Genomic DNA, 18,171 nt, shown 5'->3' on the forward strand with positions numbered 1-18,171 from the left:
TTATATCGTCTTTGGATTCATGTTAATTAAAGTTTATTTATAATATTATCATAAATTATCTAATAAATAATTTAATGATATATTTTTACTTTGATATATATTATTTTTATTTTAATCTAAACTAATATAGAAAATTAGTTAATTTATCACATAATTTTTGTAATATATTAATTATATATAATAAAATATTAATTCATAATAATTTTTTTAAAATTTATAAAATACTTAATATTTCAATAAATACTTGTATTAATTTTAGAAAAATGTTGAAATTTCAATGTTATCATTTAACACTTTAATAACATAATAATCAATTAAGTAGTTTAAAAAACTATTTCTGTTAAATATGTTTTTTGTTTTTGTATTTTACATACAAAATTGAAATTTGTCTGTCTCCCTTAAAGTTCATATAAAATTCGTCCCTATACTTTTAGTAATACATAAAATACACCCTTTTAGAGCCAAAAGAAAAAAAGTATAAAAAAATAAAAGAATATCAGTCCAGTCACGTGGCTGACACGTGTTCTGACATGTCAGTCCAGTCAACATGACCATTCGCCACATCGGCTAAAAGTTAACGTCGTTAGTTTTGGAGGACGAATTCCATACATTAATAAAGTATAGGGACACATTTTATATGAACTTTGAGAAAGGAACGAATTCCAATTTCACATGTAAGTACATAGACTAAAAACATACTTAACCCAAAAATATATAAAGATTGAATGAAAAAGGAAATAAATTAAAAATAATTATATTATGTAGTGAAATATTAATATAATTAATATTTCATTAAAAATGTTTTTGAAATTGATTAATTGTTATTCAGATAGATTCTTTTGATATTTTTTTTTCAAATAGAAAAAGAGATGTTTCTTTTAGGGTGTGTTTGGATTTGAAGATGGATTTGAGGAAGTAAGAGGAAAAAAGATGAAAGTAGAATGTGGTGATCATGGGGCTATGGTGGGGGTAAGTTATGTAGGGCTTAGAAAACGCCTTGATATTGTAAAAGTAAGGTTTGGATCGGGAAAGGTAGTATATGTAATGGGGAAGATGGAGTTTGGAGGCTAATATGTAATGGAAGTTAATTGTGTTCTATACAAAACCAGTTCTTACAAGTTAATTGTGTTCTATACAAAATCGGTTCTTAGAAGTTAATTGTGTTCTATACAATACCGGTTTTGGAGAACATAATTTCTTTTACTCTTTTTCGGCTATAGTTAACTCAACATAGTTTTTTTCATGCAAATCTTTTCCAACTTGTAGAAAAAGAGTTCCCTCATAATTTCTTCCACATCTATTTAATCTTGTCTCAACCCCATCCAATTACCTTGAACAAAAGTGCACACACTCCTGTGCAATATAAGCCTCAACTATACATCCTTAAGATACCTTTCAACTGGATACATCGAACGATATTGCACTGGGCCAGCAATCTTAGCCTCATTTGCCAAGCGAATGGGTAAATGGACCATTATGTCAAAAAAGGAAGGAGGGAATATTTTCTCTAGCTTGCACAAGGTTAAAACTATAGTTTTTCTAGTAGGTGTAAAGTGTCTAGAGTCAACATTTTAGAGCATAGCTCTCTAAAAAAAAGACTAAGTTCAATTAGGGCTTCACAAACTTCCTTTCGAAGAACACCACAAATTAAAAGAGGGAGAAAGCGATGTAAAAATACATGACAATCATGACATTTCATCCCATATATTTTCCCCCTTCAACGTCTATACATAGATAAATATTGGATGAATAACCATGTAGAACCTTCAAATCAACTAAAAATTGACAAAATGCATGTTTTTCTTAAGATGACATGGTATAACATGCATATGGAAATTTGTATTTTCCTTCTTCAATCATTGTTGGATGAAGCTCTGAACATATACCCATATGAGCAAGATCAAATCCGGAGTTTATGTTATCTTTTGTCTTTTTTTTCAAAATTCATCAATGTTCCTATGATGTTATCACAAACATTTTTTTCGATATGCAATACATCTAAATTATGACATAATTTTAGACAATTCCAATAAAGCAACAAAAAAAATTACTTTTTTTCTTCCAATTCTTTGGTAGTTGAATTTTTCCTCACATTCTTTTCTGGACAAATTTATCAAATGTCACATATATATATTCTACCACACTGAGCCAATTTAACCAAATAATAATAATAAACGATCACTATACCTACACGCAAAATCATTCAAGTAACCGGTATGGGCTGACCTAAGTCTAACCGGCCTGAACCGGTAACATAAGACGCTAAGAGGAATAACACGCCTAGGATAACATATGAGCAACACAAACCGCCAAAAGGGAGTAGTCAATTTATGCCGACAACCTTAAGACACTCAATGAAACCAAAGCCCCCTAATATCCAGTGAGCCCCGAATAGTCGAGACTAAGGGCCTAGGCCAAGGCCTAGGCCCACCTATGGCCCAAACCAGGGCCCAGCCCATACAATGGGCGAACATAATTAATAATCTATAAATACACATGGACCCCACGAATTAAAGGTACGCATTCATTACTCCATTAATCACCTGATTTGACTTTGAGAGCTTTGGCTGACTTAAGCTTCAGAGTCCTCTCTGCAGGTAACCCCTCTTGGGTCCAAGCCGATATATGCAAGGAGGGGAGAAGCCAACCGAGGAGATAACGGATATGGGTAAGATGATACTTGTGCCTAATTGATCTTATTTGTTCTCTGCAGGAACAATTGGCGCCCACCGTGGGGCACGAGACAACACCTTACTACCCATTTTTGTTCGAAGATGGTTTCAACCCGCAGTAGAGCTGGAGTGAACAAGCAAGCTGACGCTGGCCCCTCAGGACCCGCTAACATCACCCCAGATCTGGCCGCCATCCTTGACGATCAAGCCAAATTGCAACAGGAGCTGGCTGATCTGAAGAAACGCAGCGTTGATGAGATGGAGGCGCTGCGACAAGAAAACTCTCGCCTCAAGCGAAAGATCGAGGTCGATCCCACTCATAAGGGAAAGGCCAAGGAGGCGTCTGAAGCTGCAAGGTCCCCGGCCTTCCAGCCCACAGAAGAAGAAAGCGAATACAACCCCACCCCTCACACCTTCACCACCACCCAACAAACACCCATTCCCTCAACCCATCCCACTCACTTCCCCTCCACCCTACCAGGGCACACCGCGGCCCTTACCCTTGTTGCTACCCTCCCCACCACCCAGGTCCCCTACAATATACCTACCACCCTACACACTACCCATGCCCTACCTTACAACCCACACTACCTCCTTGCGACCCACATCCCCCTCACAACTTCACCTCCACCTTTCCCACTCTTGTCCACCATCCCATCCCCTCATCCACTACCACCACACCAACCTAGACGTCGCCGCCCCTTCAACGACTTCATCGCCAACACCCCCCTTCCCGCCCAGTGGGAACCCTTCACACTGGACCGCTACACTGGTGAAACCGACCCCGACGAACATCTTAAAGTCTACATCACCCATGTTGCCTTGTACACCTCCCAAGACGCAGTCTTCTGCAAAGCCTTTCCCACCACCCTCAAAGGCCCTACTCTCGAATGGTTTACAACCCTCCCACCTTACTTAATCGACAGCTTTGACGCCCTTTCACACATGTTCTCAACCTATTTCGCTGGCAGCCGCCCACATCAAACTACTACAATCTCCCTCCTGGGCATCAAGCAAGAACAAGGTAAGTCGCTCAGGGCATTTATTGATCATTTTAGTAAGGCAACCCTTCGTACCCCACACCTCAACCAGGAAATGATCCTCCAATGTATGGCCCTTACCCTTCAACCCGGCCCTTCGCCAACAATGTCTACCTCCACCCACCTGCCTCTATGCACGAGCTCAAGTTGCGTGCTGCCGACTATGTTCGCATGGAGGAAATGCAGACCCTCCACACCAAATTCTGCAATGACTATGCAGCCACCACCGCCAACCCCCCCACCACCCCCCCCCCCCCCCCGCCCTGATACCTGACCATGAGAGCCCCGCCAACCCCGCTTTACTAGATATGCTCCCCTGAATGTCCCCATATCTCGCCTCCTTGATGAGGCCTTACAAGCTGACCTCATCCTGCCACCACACAAGACAACCACTCCCCCCAAAGCTGATATGACCAAATATTGCCGCTACCATCGCAACCATGACCACACTACAGAGGACTACAAAGCACTCCAGGATAAAATTGAAGAACTGGTTCGTGCTGGTCACTTTCGTCGCTTCATCCGAAGAGTTGATCATCCCTCTCAAGCCCGTCACCCTCCTTGATCTGACCACAGACGCCCTCCCCACGACTTTCGCCACGACAGACGCCCTACCCAACCCACTAACCAGGACCCTCAACTGGCTTGCACCGATGTTACCCCTGCCGACCCTCCCCTACGTGGCACTATCAACACCATCTCTGTTGGTTTCGCTAGTGGAGGCTCCACCTCCTCTGCAGAAAGAAACACCTCCGCCATATCCAATCCATCAACCATATTACCCATTCCCATCACAGACGTCGCATGCCTCCCATCACCTTCACGGACGACAACTTTCACGGCCTCGACCACCAACAAGACGACCCCATGGTCATCACTATTGAAATCGAAAACTACGCAGTCAAGAAAGTCCTTGTTGACCAGGGCAGCTCTGTTGACATCCTTTACTGGGCAACATATCAAAAACTACAACTCCCAAACACTGCCATGGTCCTGTATGATGAACCAATCTATGGCTTTTCTGGAGAACAAGTTTCCACCCGCGGCTACATTGACCTTCACACTGTGTTTCGTGTTGGAGCCCAAACTAAAACCATTCCCATCCGCTTCCTTATCATTGACGCGCCCACATCCTATAATGTCCTCCTTGGCCGTCCCTTGCTCAACACCCTCGGCACCGTCGTCTCCACCCCTCACCTGGCCCTGAAATTCCCTTCCCCTTCTGGCGACATCCTCACCGTTCATTGCGACCAACGCTTGGCACACAAATGCTACATGGCCAGCCTACGCCCACAACTCCCAATCCAGCAAACCAACCACATCGAGCGACCACCTGGCTCCGGGATCGCTCTATCGGGCGAAGATCTAGACCCCAGAGTGGGTCGAGATGTTCGTCTCGAACCTGTCGAAGAAACCTCCCCTCTGGAACTTCCGAATGGCCACTCCATCAACCTAGGCACCGGATTAAACTCTGATGAGCGTGCCATCATCACACCTGTTCTAGTCAGCAACACGGACCTTTTCGCTTGGTCAGCTGCTGACTTACCTGGAGTAGACCCTTTGGTAGCATCCCACAAGTTATCCATCTACAAAGAAGCCCACTATATCTCTCAGATAAAACGCAAACTCGGCGAGGAACACGCCTAGCGGCTAAGGCCGAGGCCGATAAGTTACTGAGAGCAGGATTCATTGAAGAAGCTCAATACACCACTTGGCTTTCTAATGTAGTCTTGGTGAAGAAAGCCAACGGCAAGTGGCGGATGTGTGTAGATTACACAAATCTAAACAAAGTCTGTCCTCGAGATGCCTACCCCTTACCTAACATTGACCGACTTGTTGACGGCACGGCGGGAAATAAAGTACTCAGTTTCTTGGATGCATATTTTGGTTACAATCAAATTCCCATGGTCGCATCCGACATGAACAAGATCGCCTTCATCACAGACGACACCAATTATTTTTACAGAGTTATGCCTTTTGGTCTCAAAAACGTCGGAGCAACCTACCAACGGTTGATGGACAAAGTTTCCAGCCATCTGATGGGACAATGTGTCGAAGTATACGTCGATGACATGGTTGTCAAATCTCCAAGCCATCACCAACACACGCAGGACCTCTCAACAGTCTTCTCTGCATTACGCCAATACAACCTTCGCCTCAACTCCGACAAGTGTGTCTTCGGCGTCGACCGCGGTAAGTTCCTCGGCTTCATGCTAACCTAGCACGACATAGAGGCCAATCCTGAAAAGTGCAAAGCGATTATCGAAATGCGTAGTCCCACCAACATCAAAGAAGTCTAACGCCTCATAGGCCGCCTTACAGCCATTTCCCGCTTCCTGCCCAAACTAGCTGAACAAACCCAACCCATAATACAACTCCTCAAAAAATCCGCCAGGTTCACGTGGACTGACGAATTCCAGATCAAGGACCCCACCCTTTTACAATATTACCATCTGGTTTGTGCGGTCATTCAATCCGCTTTTGACCAAGTCCGCATCGAACACATTCCCAGGACCGACAACATCAGAGCCGACATCCTATCCAAATTAGCCAGCACCAAATTAAAAAGCCGCCACCGATCCCTATTGCAACAAACACTATCCACACCTTCCATCACAAATACTTGCCATAACCTAACCCACACCCCAGCCGACAACATCACCCATCCCCAAGCCCACAACTGGACCACCCCTTATATCCAATATCTCCAAACTGACAACCCCCCACAAGATGTTGACAAAACTTGGCTGGCCAAGGCAGCCAGATATACCATGATAGGTGATGACCTTTACAAACGCAGATATAGCCAACCGCTTCTCAAATGTGTCGCTGCAGAACAAGCGCAGTATATCATTAAGGAGTTGCATGAAGACATTTGCGGCTACCATTCTGACGCACACACTATGGCCACCAGAATCCTTCACGCCGGTTACTTCTGGCCGACTATAGAAGCGGACTGCTAGGACTGCGTCAAAAAATGCAAACCATGTCAAAAACATGGCAACCTCATCCACCAGAAACAATAACAACTTCATTCCATACTATCCCCGTGGCCCTTCGCTAAATGGGGAATGGATATCCTCGGCCCCTTCTCCCCCGGCAAGGGCTAGGTAAAATTCCTAATAGTAGCCGTTGATTATTTCACCAAGTGGATAGATGCCAAACCACTGACCACTATCACCGCCCAGCAAGTCCAGCAATTTTTCTGGAAAGATATTATATGCCGATATGGTGTTCCACAAACCAACATCACCGATAATAGCCGACAATTTATAGATAAGGAACTAGCCAAATTCTACACTGGTCTAGGCATCAAACACATAACCAGTTATGTGGAACACCCACAAACCAATGGACAGGCAGAGGCGGTCAACAAAGTTATCCTAGTGGAACTATGTAAACGGTTAGACAGCGCCAAAGGTCGATGGCCCGAAGAACTGGTAGTAGTGCTATGGGCTTACAGGTGCACCCCTCAGTAAGCAACAAATGAGTCCTCATTTAGCCTAGTTTACGGTGCAGACGCCATGATACCCGTCGAAATTGGCGAACCTTCCCTGCAACGAGAACTATATGACCCAACCCACAACCATCAAAACATGGTCACTCACCTCGACCTCCTACCCGAGCTTAGATACGCAACTTAGCCGCCAAACAAAGAGCTGCCATAAAGTATAATGAAAACCTATGCCCAAGATCGTTCATAAGAGGAGAATTAGTATGGAAAATGGCCAGCAGTGCAAGAAAGAAGGATGGCAAGTTCTCCGCCAATTGGGATGGCCCATACCGAATACGTGAAGACGCGGGAGGAGGAGCATATCTCCTAGAGCATTTATCTAGGGAAGAAATACCCAATACATGGAATGTGTCTCATCTCAAGTTCTACTTTAGTTAAAAACATGTATTGTATCACATCAAAACGCTTGTAACCTTGGGTGTACTCTTTTTCCTCACCTGGTCTTTTTTCCCTAAGGAGGGTTTTGGCCACGGAGGTTTTAACGAGGCACCTTAAATTCAATGAATAATAGAAAGGGTTCCCAACTTTACGCCCATTCTTTAATTCACTTCTCATATTCGTTTAAGTTCCCCACCCTTACCACAAGTAAGCGGCCTGGGTCGAACACCCTTATCTTATTGGTTAATTGGTTTAAGTTCCCCACCCTTACCAGAAGTAAGCGGCCTGGGTCGAACACCCTTAACTTGTTGGTTAATTCGTTTAAGTTCCCCACCCTTACCACAAGTAAGCGGCCTGGATCGAACACCCTTAACTTGTTGGTTAATTCGTTTAAATTTCCCACCCTTACCTCAAGTAAGCGGCCTGGGTCAAACACCCTTAACTTGTTGGTTACTTCGTTTAAGTTCCCCACCCTTACCACAAGTAAGCAGCCTGAGTCGAACACCCTTAGCTTGTTGGTTAATTCGTTTAAGTTCTCCACCCTTACCACAAGTAAGCGGCCTGGGTCAAACACCCTTAACTTGTTGGTTAATCTGTTTAAGTTCCCCACCCTTACCACAAGTAAGCGGCCTGGGTCGAACACCCTTAGCTTATTGGTCAATTCGTTTAAATTCCCTACCCTTACCACAAGTAAGCGGCCTGGGTCGAACACCCTTAACTTGTTGGTCAATTCGTTTAAATTCTCCACCCTTACCACAAGTAAGCGGCCTGGGTCGAACACCTTTAACTTGTTGGTTAATTCGTTTAAGTTCCCCACCCTTACCACAAGTAAGCGGCTTGGGTCGACAACCCTTAACTTGTTGGTTAATCCGTTTAAGTTCCCCACCCTTACTATAAGTAAGCGGCCTAGGTCGAACACCCTTAGCTTGTTGGTTAATTTGTTTAAGTTCCCCACCCTTACCACAAGTAAGCGGCCTGGGTCGAACACTCTTAACAAACACCTGATTTCGCCAAACATAAATACTATCAACATCCAACAAACAATATAGCATACTTAAAGCATTAATCATATCAAAATAAAAGCAAAGAAATGTACGGAATGCCACACACATGATGTACCAATTATTACAGACATAGGCTCTAACGATTTCAAATCATAAAAATTAAAGGTCCTATTCCGCATTGTCATCGCCACCTTCCACGTCAATTGTAACTTTCTTCTCTTCCTCGGCCGCTTCCTTCTCCACCTTCTCCTATGGGCTACTCTCAGCCTCGTTAACGAGCTGCCCATCAACAACATCTTTATTTACATCAAATTTAGAATCAGCAACATCAACATCCTTATAAAAGAAGGCCGCCTGCAACAACCCCTTCTGGAACCCATTAATATGCTCTTGGATAATACAGCCCTTCAAATCATCAAGTTCAGCCTCAGCACCCTCATATTTTTCCTTCAAGTCATCATAATCAGCCTCCAGGTCCGCTATCCTCTTATTAAGTTTTCCCTTCGAATCCAAGCAACGAACTTTCCAAGTTCCCAACCTTTTCCTCTCCTCCTCCCAACTCTCCCTCTCCTTATTTCAAGCGGCCCTCTCCTCCTCAAACTTATCAACTTTTCCTTGCAATTCCTCCACCTTTTCCCTACCTCCCTCCTTCACTTCTCGTCGATACAAAGACCTAACCCAGCGACTCAGTATCAATGCCTTGCTTCCAAATTCAACCATGGTCCTTACGAGATGATCCGCCTCCATACCATCGATAGAGTTGATGATTGTCTCTGGAAGATTAATAACAATATCTTTCCTAACAAACGTTTCTGGCAACTCAATAAAACCGGACTCTGGCCCTTTCGTCCCACTGGCTGACCCTGCCCCAAGCAATGCCGCCCTGACCTTCTTGACATCTTTACCCTTGCCGGGTCGAGCCGGCAATTCAGCCTTTCTATTAGTACAGCCGTGCACATGCACCTCAACTAGCGACTCCTGCAAGTTGGGAACATCAGTGTTCTCGGCCATTTTAGCCTTGGCGGCCATCTCCTTCCTCAACGCTTGGAAAAATGTCAGGTTCTTCTTTTCGGATTGAGCCATGTGTCCTACAACAACACATCAAAACCCGGTTAAGTCAACTTAGAAGCATTAATACAGTTTAAGTAATAAACAAATACCTTCTATATCAATAATCGGGTGAACCGAATTATAAACTCTAACTAGACCCTTAGTGGGCAACTTATCGGTAAACTTCATCAAGACCTCCACCACCTCCTTATCAACCACCGACAACTCGTCGGTCCCCATGTCCTTATATCGAGAAGGACTTTCCGTCCAGCTAAACGGGAACTTTATGCTCCCCTCTGCATTAAGGAAATGGGATTTGCCCTCCTCTTTCACCACAACTTTAAAGTATCCATTTTTGAAATGCTTGAAGGACTTAGAGAACGCGTCCAATCTGCTGATGCTAGGATGGCTCACCAAAGATAACCAAGTAGTCGGCTGGCAGGGCCTAGTGTCATAGAAGTACAAAAATGCATGTAGAGAAGGTTGTAGATATAATGATTGGCACAAAACACGGAAGGCTTGCATATAGGCCCAACTGTTTGGATACAGTTGTGTAGGTGCAACGTTCAACGCACGCAGTACCCCCATGGTAAAGTCGCCCAATGGTAACCTCACATGCAGCTGGGAGAAATGGCACATGTACATATAGAAAAACTTCTCGGTCGCCCCCTCTTGCCTGTGGCATACACGTCAATAGCGCTCACCCGCTCCAAGGAAATGATACCCATGTTTACACCTTTCGCGATAACATGGGTACAATTTAACCAAGAGTTCAGCAGACGAGACCACCGAAACAAAGATGATTGATTACGAACGTTAGCAGCCACCCACCCATAGCCACCCTTGGCCGACCAGTTACTCTCCGTTAACTCTTCTGGAGGGTCTTCTCGCACCTCGGTCACCGTTTCCATCGGAATTCTGCCTACCATACCCGCAGAACTAATACTCTCCTCCTCAACTTGTCTACCTATACTCCCCCAGACTCCCTACTCTCACTACTGGACGAAGACAATGACACAGTATCACTACTAGACATACCTTTTTTCTGAAAAGTTGACGGCAGGAACTAGGAACTAGTCGAACAGGTATAACGCACGCAAGATCTCTGAATGTGATATTCTCGCAAATGAACCAACAAGCATTTACCCATCGTAAAATCCACATTTATAGGTGTGAATCCCAAACGGTGAAACCTTTTCCCACCAAAATCACAACCCATACCAATCGACACAACCATCTCAAAAGCCATGATTATCAGAAACGACGACGCAAAAACCCCTATTTGATTTGACCTCTGACATCCTTTCACCTACTACTAACCTTTTCCCGCCTTTAGCCTTAACATTGTTCATCACACTTAAAGGCTGGGGGACTGGTGTACCACACCTAGCCAGTCCCATTGGCATATCCACACATATCACCTTTGACCGACATACATATATCGGCAAAGGCTGGGGGACTAGTGTACCACACCAAGCCAATTTAACCAAATAATAATAATAAACGATCACTATACCTACACGCAAAATCATTCAAGTAACCGGTCTGGGCTGACCTAAGCCTAACCGGCCTGAACCGGTAACATAAGACGCTAAGAGAAATAACCCGCCTAGGACAGCATATGAGCAACACAAACCGCCAAAAGGGAGTAGTCGGTTTATGCCAACAACCTTAAGACACTCAATGAAACCAAAGCCCCCTGATATCCAGTGAGTCCCCAATAGTCGAGACTAAGGGTCTAGGCCAAGGCCTAGGCCCACTTATGGCCCAAACCAGGGCCCAGCCCACGCAATGGCCAAACATAATTAATAATCTATAAATACACATGGACCCCACGAATTAAATGTATGCATTCATTACTCCATTAATCACCTGATTTGACTTTGAGAGCTTTGGCTGACTTAAGCTTCGGAGTCCTCTCTGCAGGTAACCCCTCTTAGATCCATGCCGATATATGCAAGGAGGGGAGAAGCCAACCGAGGGGATAACGGATATGGATAAGATGATACTTGTACCTAATTGATCTTATTTGTTCTATGCAGGAACATATATATATATATATATATATATATATATATATATATATATATATATATATATATATATATATATATATATCATTAATAAAAATATGAATATACTAATTCTAATACAAAAATAAAGAATTAGTTAATGAAAAAAACAGATTGACTACCATTAACTAAGAAACATTAATAATTATTGTTTTAATTTATTTAATTAATACAATTTAAATTATATATTTTTCTAATTTATATATTCAAAATATGTCATTTAATAAAATTATATAATAATAATAATAAATAATATTTAAATATAACCATTTTTTAGTATATAAGATAAAATAAAAAGTTAAATTATTTTATGTTTTACTTAAATTAGTTTATATTCACGTTCAAAAATAAATATATTATCTATTACTAATGTTTAAATTTAAAAATAATTATAACATGATAAGATAAAAGTGATAATGTGGATAAAGTTAGTTACCAACCATAATACAATAAAATTTAGATATTGGATAAATTTATATATTCAAATTGTGCGGATGAATAAAATTATCTCATAAATAATATTATTTTATCTTTTACTTAGATTAGTTTAGATTCACGTTGAAGAAGAAATATATTATCTATCACTATTGTTTAAATTTAAAAATAATTCCCAAAAATAAGATAAAATTATAATATATTACATATTTTATTAGTTTATATATTCAAAATATGGCATCAATTTATTTTGCACTCAAACCAAAGAGACATTTGATATTCAGAAATTGAACAATAAATGATAACTTGAAGAAGTTTTTGGCGACCAGGATATAATTCTTGTTCAACACCCTCTAATAATTTATAAAAGTTGAATGTTTTTTCATTCATTGCATTATACTTTGGATTTGTTGTCTAACTTGTTTCCTTACCTTCTTTGGCGTTTTCAACATTAATAGCACTCCCACTGCCATGTAACAGACTTTGAATCCCGTCATTCTAATTTGGTTGTATTCATCTTCATCACATTTCTTTGCTACTTCTCCATGAAGATCCCATATAACATAATCTCTTTTTATCCCAATTGTGATCAAGTGCTCATATATGATTCTTTTAGACCGAAAGAGATTATTGTTGCACTTTTTGCATGGACAACATATTAACTCTCCTTCCCCAATATCGGTAAATGCAAATTCAATAAACTCGAGAACTCCTTTCTCATATAAAGGTTTTGTTCGATCAGTAATTTGCATCCAACTTTTATTCAATTCCATACCTATCAAATGAAAAAAAAAATTATCAAGTTAAAATTTTTCCTATTAAACATGGTAAAGAACAAATAAAATCTTATAATCAAAATTCATGAAATCATAAAATAAATAATTAAAAATACATATTTCATAACTCACCGACAAATTTTGATTTTTTCTCTTCAATGTAACACTCTCTTGTTTGATGATGCCATTCTTTTCTTAAACATGTCATTATTTTCTCTTTTCTGCGTACCTTAAAACTTATATAGACTTCTATTATTTATTAAATTTTATCTCTTTGTAAACAAAAAATCACTATCTTTAATATATTTTACATTGTTAGTTTGTTGAGAAAAATATGTTAAAATGTTTGTTAATATGTTTAGAGAATAACAAAATTTAGTTAACCTTAATACTTATGTAACACAAACCGATTAATCAGTAAATATAACTCAATTAAAATCAGTAAATAAAATATTTGTATTTAAGCATTGATCATAAGAAAAATTTGCTTATTTAAGAAAAAAATGTTAATGAAAATTTATCAATGTGGTTATATAGTAAAAAGAAAATTAATGATGATTTCTTTTCAAAAAAAATATATAATAAAGTTTGTTATTAATATCATAACTTATAATTTATAATGTTATAATTATTATGTTGTTACTTGTTACTAATAAAATAATATTTTAAAATAAATAAATATCAAGCGTGAATTCTTCTATTCTTATTTTTAACTTATCTGAGATATTTATATCATCTTTTAGTTACAGATCTTTCCATAAAGTTTATTCTACATTACTTTGTTATTTATTAGTTTTAATTCTTTTTTTTTTTTCTGGTAAGTTGAGATTCCAAATTTATGGTTTCATCTCTGTGATATAAATTTATATCTTTTATTTCTGTCTAATTTATTGTCTTTATGGTGTATCAAGGTTCCTCTTCCAAGGTATGAGTTCCATCATGTTTTAATTTCCCTCCAAGGTATTCTATTTTTCATTACTTTGTAATTTATTACTTTAAGGTATCCCAGTTCATGCATTCCCCTCAAGAACATCATTGGCGTGCAATCAAATGGATACTTAGATATCTTATAGGTACCAAGCACCATGGTCTTCAAATTTGTCCATCTACTCAACTCAACTGATATGCCTTCTGTGACGTTGATTGGGAAGTAGATCTTGATGATAGAAAATCTATCTCTGGTTACTATGTCTATTATGGTTCGTCTGTCATAGCATGGTCCTCGTGCAAACAAAAAGTTGTCTCCCGAAACTCTACAAAAGTTGAATATCGAAGTCTAGCTGCAATATTATCTGAACTTCTATGGATTTGTTCTCTTCTATCAAAACTTCATGTATCGTTCACAGTTACACAGATAATATTAGTGCAATCATGCTTCCCTTGAATCCCGTGCAAACAAAAAGTTGTCTCCCGAAACTCTACAAAAGTTGAATATCGAAGTCTAGCTACAATATTATATGAACTTCTATGGATTTGTTCTCTTCTATCAAAACTTCATGTATCGTTCACGGTTACACAGATAATATTAGTGCAATCATGCTTCCCTCGAATCCTATTCTTCATTCCAAAACTAAGCACTTTGAGCTTGATCTCCATTTTGTACGTGATCATCTTCGCCAACGTCATCTTAAGCTCACTCACATACCATCCAAATTCCAAGTAGCATATACCTTAACAAAGCCTTTTATCCTGGGTATTTTTTGCTATGTATAGTGATAAACTCAAGGTCACTAAGTCCCCCTTGAGTTTAAGGGGGATATTACGTGATTTTGTAAGCTTTTGTTATTTTGTTATATCTCTTCTCTATGTATATAAACTCATGCTAGTTACATAAAATAATGTACTATGATAACAAGGTTTTCACATTCTTTATCTCTTATGTCTTCTAATAATCTTACCTGAACTACATCTTAACCTCTTCCTCCTTTAGATCACAAGTCAATGCAAGTCTCGTTGCATTCACGATTTGTATAGACTTGGTCAACCTGTTTGCCAACGAAGATTTCGAAGTGTGAAGGACTACAAAAATACCTTTGTGGTTCAAATGATAGTACAACTATTTCATAAGAAATTATAAGTTAATTTAATGGTAAAATGAAAGAGATGATGAAAGAAGTTTTAGATATAATATTTTAGAATTATAAAGTTGATTTGGTGAACTTGATAGAAAATTAAAGAGGTTGTTGGATTAATTCCTCCCATAATAAAATACTAATAACTAACATTTTACCCATAAAAAAAATGTTAGTAGTCTTCCAACGATGTCAACGATGACTTCAGGACAACCATTTTGTCTTTAGCTCTCTTTATGGCATCCTCACTCCAACTACTATCTTCCATTTGGTTGCAGACCATCTTGGTCCCACTTTCCCTTCGATCAATACAAAGATAAAAGAGTTATTGTGACGTACGATGATGAACCTCTTACTTTTCTCAAGAAGCCATGCTCGATGTTGTTATTCTCAAAGTGATTTTTATTCAAGTATAATATTATTTCCGTTACAAGTTGGGAAAAGATTAATTCATTTTTATCTTAAGTACAAATACATGTATATCATTATTATATATCTAAGTATAAATACATGTATATTTAGAATGTCATGTTTCTTCATCATAATCAAATGATGATTAATTTATCATATTATTGTAAAGTTGATGATTATTATGAAACTTTAAAAGATCATAAGTCATATAATGTTTGAATATATTAAAATTGACACATCGGTTCAGATATAAAATTAACTAATAATAATTATAGTAATTTAACACAAACATTTTATTATTTTAACTAACATGTCAAAGTGTAATATATATATATATATATATATATATATATATATATATATATATATATATATATATATATATATATATATATATATATATCCATAAGTACTTTTATCATTTTTTCCGTTTTTTTCCGTAATGCTATATTACCTTCTAAATGTGTGTAAAAACAATTCTGTTTCTTTTACTTTCTCAACTGTGAAAGTGTAAATTTTAATTTACAGCCTATTTCATGTTTTTCTCTAATATTTTTCTTCAAATAATTCATTAAAAATATACGAAATGAGTTTAACTTTTATGATAATAATCAATGGTAATAGTATACTAATTTGTAACATTATGCATGATATTATTCCAAATTTTATACATACATACATATATAACTAATTTCAACTATGATAATATTGAATATATTTAAATGAAACATTTTTGCGGGTGTGCTCAAGGTGAAATCAGCAAACATTTTATTCATATAATAACAGCAATAACATTTCATTTATGAGCAGAGATTCATTGATAATTCAAATCACACATAGTTATGTTACAAACCAAACACAAAGTAACCATAGCATAAAACACCTGCGACAAATTCTAGAGCTTTTGAACTTGTAAAAGGGTAAACCATGACCACTTTATTGTAAAACTCCAAACCAAAGTTGAAACCAAACACAACATGTTTCTTATTATCAAGTGTGTACTTTTGATACATATATCACAGTTATCTCTGCTTCAAGCTTTCTTCTTCACCTATTTGCAGTTACATGGGTCACAAGTGCAGTTTGATCCACACTTACAACCACTGTCCTCAGCTGCAACACCCATTTCACCACCTTCAAATTGGGCCTTCACAGGCCCAACACCCAAGACTAGACTCTCTTCTTTCTCAGCATAGCTCAAGTCAAAAGAGTACTTATTGCAACTGCCACACAATATAAATTCAATAAACATTAGGTTCCTTGAAACATGATAAAATTAGAAAAAAACAAGATATGGTGAAAAAAGATATTAACTTTTCCCATAAAGTCAACTTTAGTGAGATCATGTAAGAAATAAGAGAATCCAAGCAGAAAAGAGGAAAACTAAAAATAAAAAATTACTAATTGTTTCAGACAATTTATACATGTTGAAAAAGATTAGAGAATCAAATTTATAAAGTTTCAACCGAAAGGGTATCCAGTGATAGAATCAAAATACAGAAAAAAGTTATTCTTGGAAAGAAACGATTCTGAGAGAAAGCAGAGCCCAAAGAGAACCCTACCTTCATACAAAAACTAAATCATGCAGGGTGATAAATAAAGCATTTAGTCTGGGTTTAGATTTCAATTAAAAAAATTAAGTTGAATTTAATTAAAAAATAGTTAAATATCAAAATCCAAACTCATCCATAATTTGATAAAACCCTAATAAAAAAATCTAATCAAAATACCCAGAAAAATTCATCTTAGAACGATTTCTAAAAAATAGGACAGTTACTGTGTAAGAAAATAAAACATCAACTCTCTCCAAATTCCCAAAAGGTATCACAAAAAGCAATCACAACATTCCATAAAAGGAACAAAATAGAAAATCACATATATTAAGAAAGCAATAACAGAATTAATTTAGTAAACCTAAAAATTTAAATTACTTTCAACCACAAATTTTCAAAAATATTTTGTTACCTGCAGTTGCTGCCACAGTTGCAGCTGCTTCCACACCCACAGCCAGACATTTTGAAAATGGAAGAAGAGAGATACACAGAAGTGCAGAACAAAGAAAAAATGACGAAAAACAAATACCCAATTAGTTACAATGAGTTTCAACGAGACGTGACCCTAATTTATAAGGAATACAGTGAGAATGTGTTAAGAGAAATAACGCCCACGTGTCACGATCCTATGTCATTAGGGGCATAACCTATACTACGACTTGTTCCACGTTGATGTCGTTTTCATCACTCGCCGTCCAGTATTCTATGGTGGTGAGATATTTCATTTCGTGCTCTTTTAAATAAACGTAACCATGATAGATTGGGTTTGTTTGTTTATTATCATAGAATAAATAAAAGAAAACTAATTTTATGGTTTTTGTTTTGTAGATGAACAGTTTCTCATTTTAATTTTTATAAAAACTTTATCCCTTAAGATTAGAAATTGTTATTTTTAATTTTTAGTGACTAAAATTCAAGTAACTATTTTAAGTGACATTAAAAAGAATAAATATTTATGTTCTTACTGAATTGAGATCTTGAGTCTGATAACACATGTGGCAGAATTCTGAGCATTAGGGGTGGCAATGCAGGCCGGCCCGCCCTGTCCCGCATACTTTATGCGGGCCAAAAACACTGGTCTGTCCCGCATACTTTTTGGCCTGCGAATCCGCGTGCCGCCCCACTTTTTTTTTAATTTTTTTTTTAATTTTTATGATAAAACTTTCAATGTTTAAAAATTGGGAAACTTTAAGA

The 18,171-nt window shown here is 38.3% G+C and overlaps 1 long non-coding RNA gene across 1 annotated transcript; it reads right to left on the reverse strand.

Annotated features, from left to right (window-relative positions):
* Positions 1 to 16,169: 16,169 nt before the first annotated feature.
* LOC114165861 lies at positions 16,170 to 17,673 on the reverse strand. Its single transcript, XR_003599810.1, has 2 exons — positions 17,390 to 17,673; positions 16,170 to 16,647 (listed from the first exon to the last, which is right to left on the reverse strand). It is a non-coding gene; the product is annotated as an uncharacterized LOC114165861 (long non-coding RNA).
* Positions 17,674 to 18,171: the final 498 nt, after the last annotated feature.

Source organism: Vigna unguiculata, chromosome 10 (assembly GCF_004118075.2).
Source record: "Vigna unguiculata cultivar IT97K-499-35 chromosome 10, ASM411807v1, whole genome shotgun sequence".
NCBI classification, from domain to species: domain Eukaryota; kingdom Viridiplantae; phylum Streptophyta; class Magnoliopsida; order Fabales; family Fabaceae; genus Vigna; species Vigna unguiculata.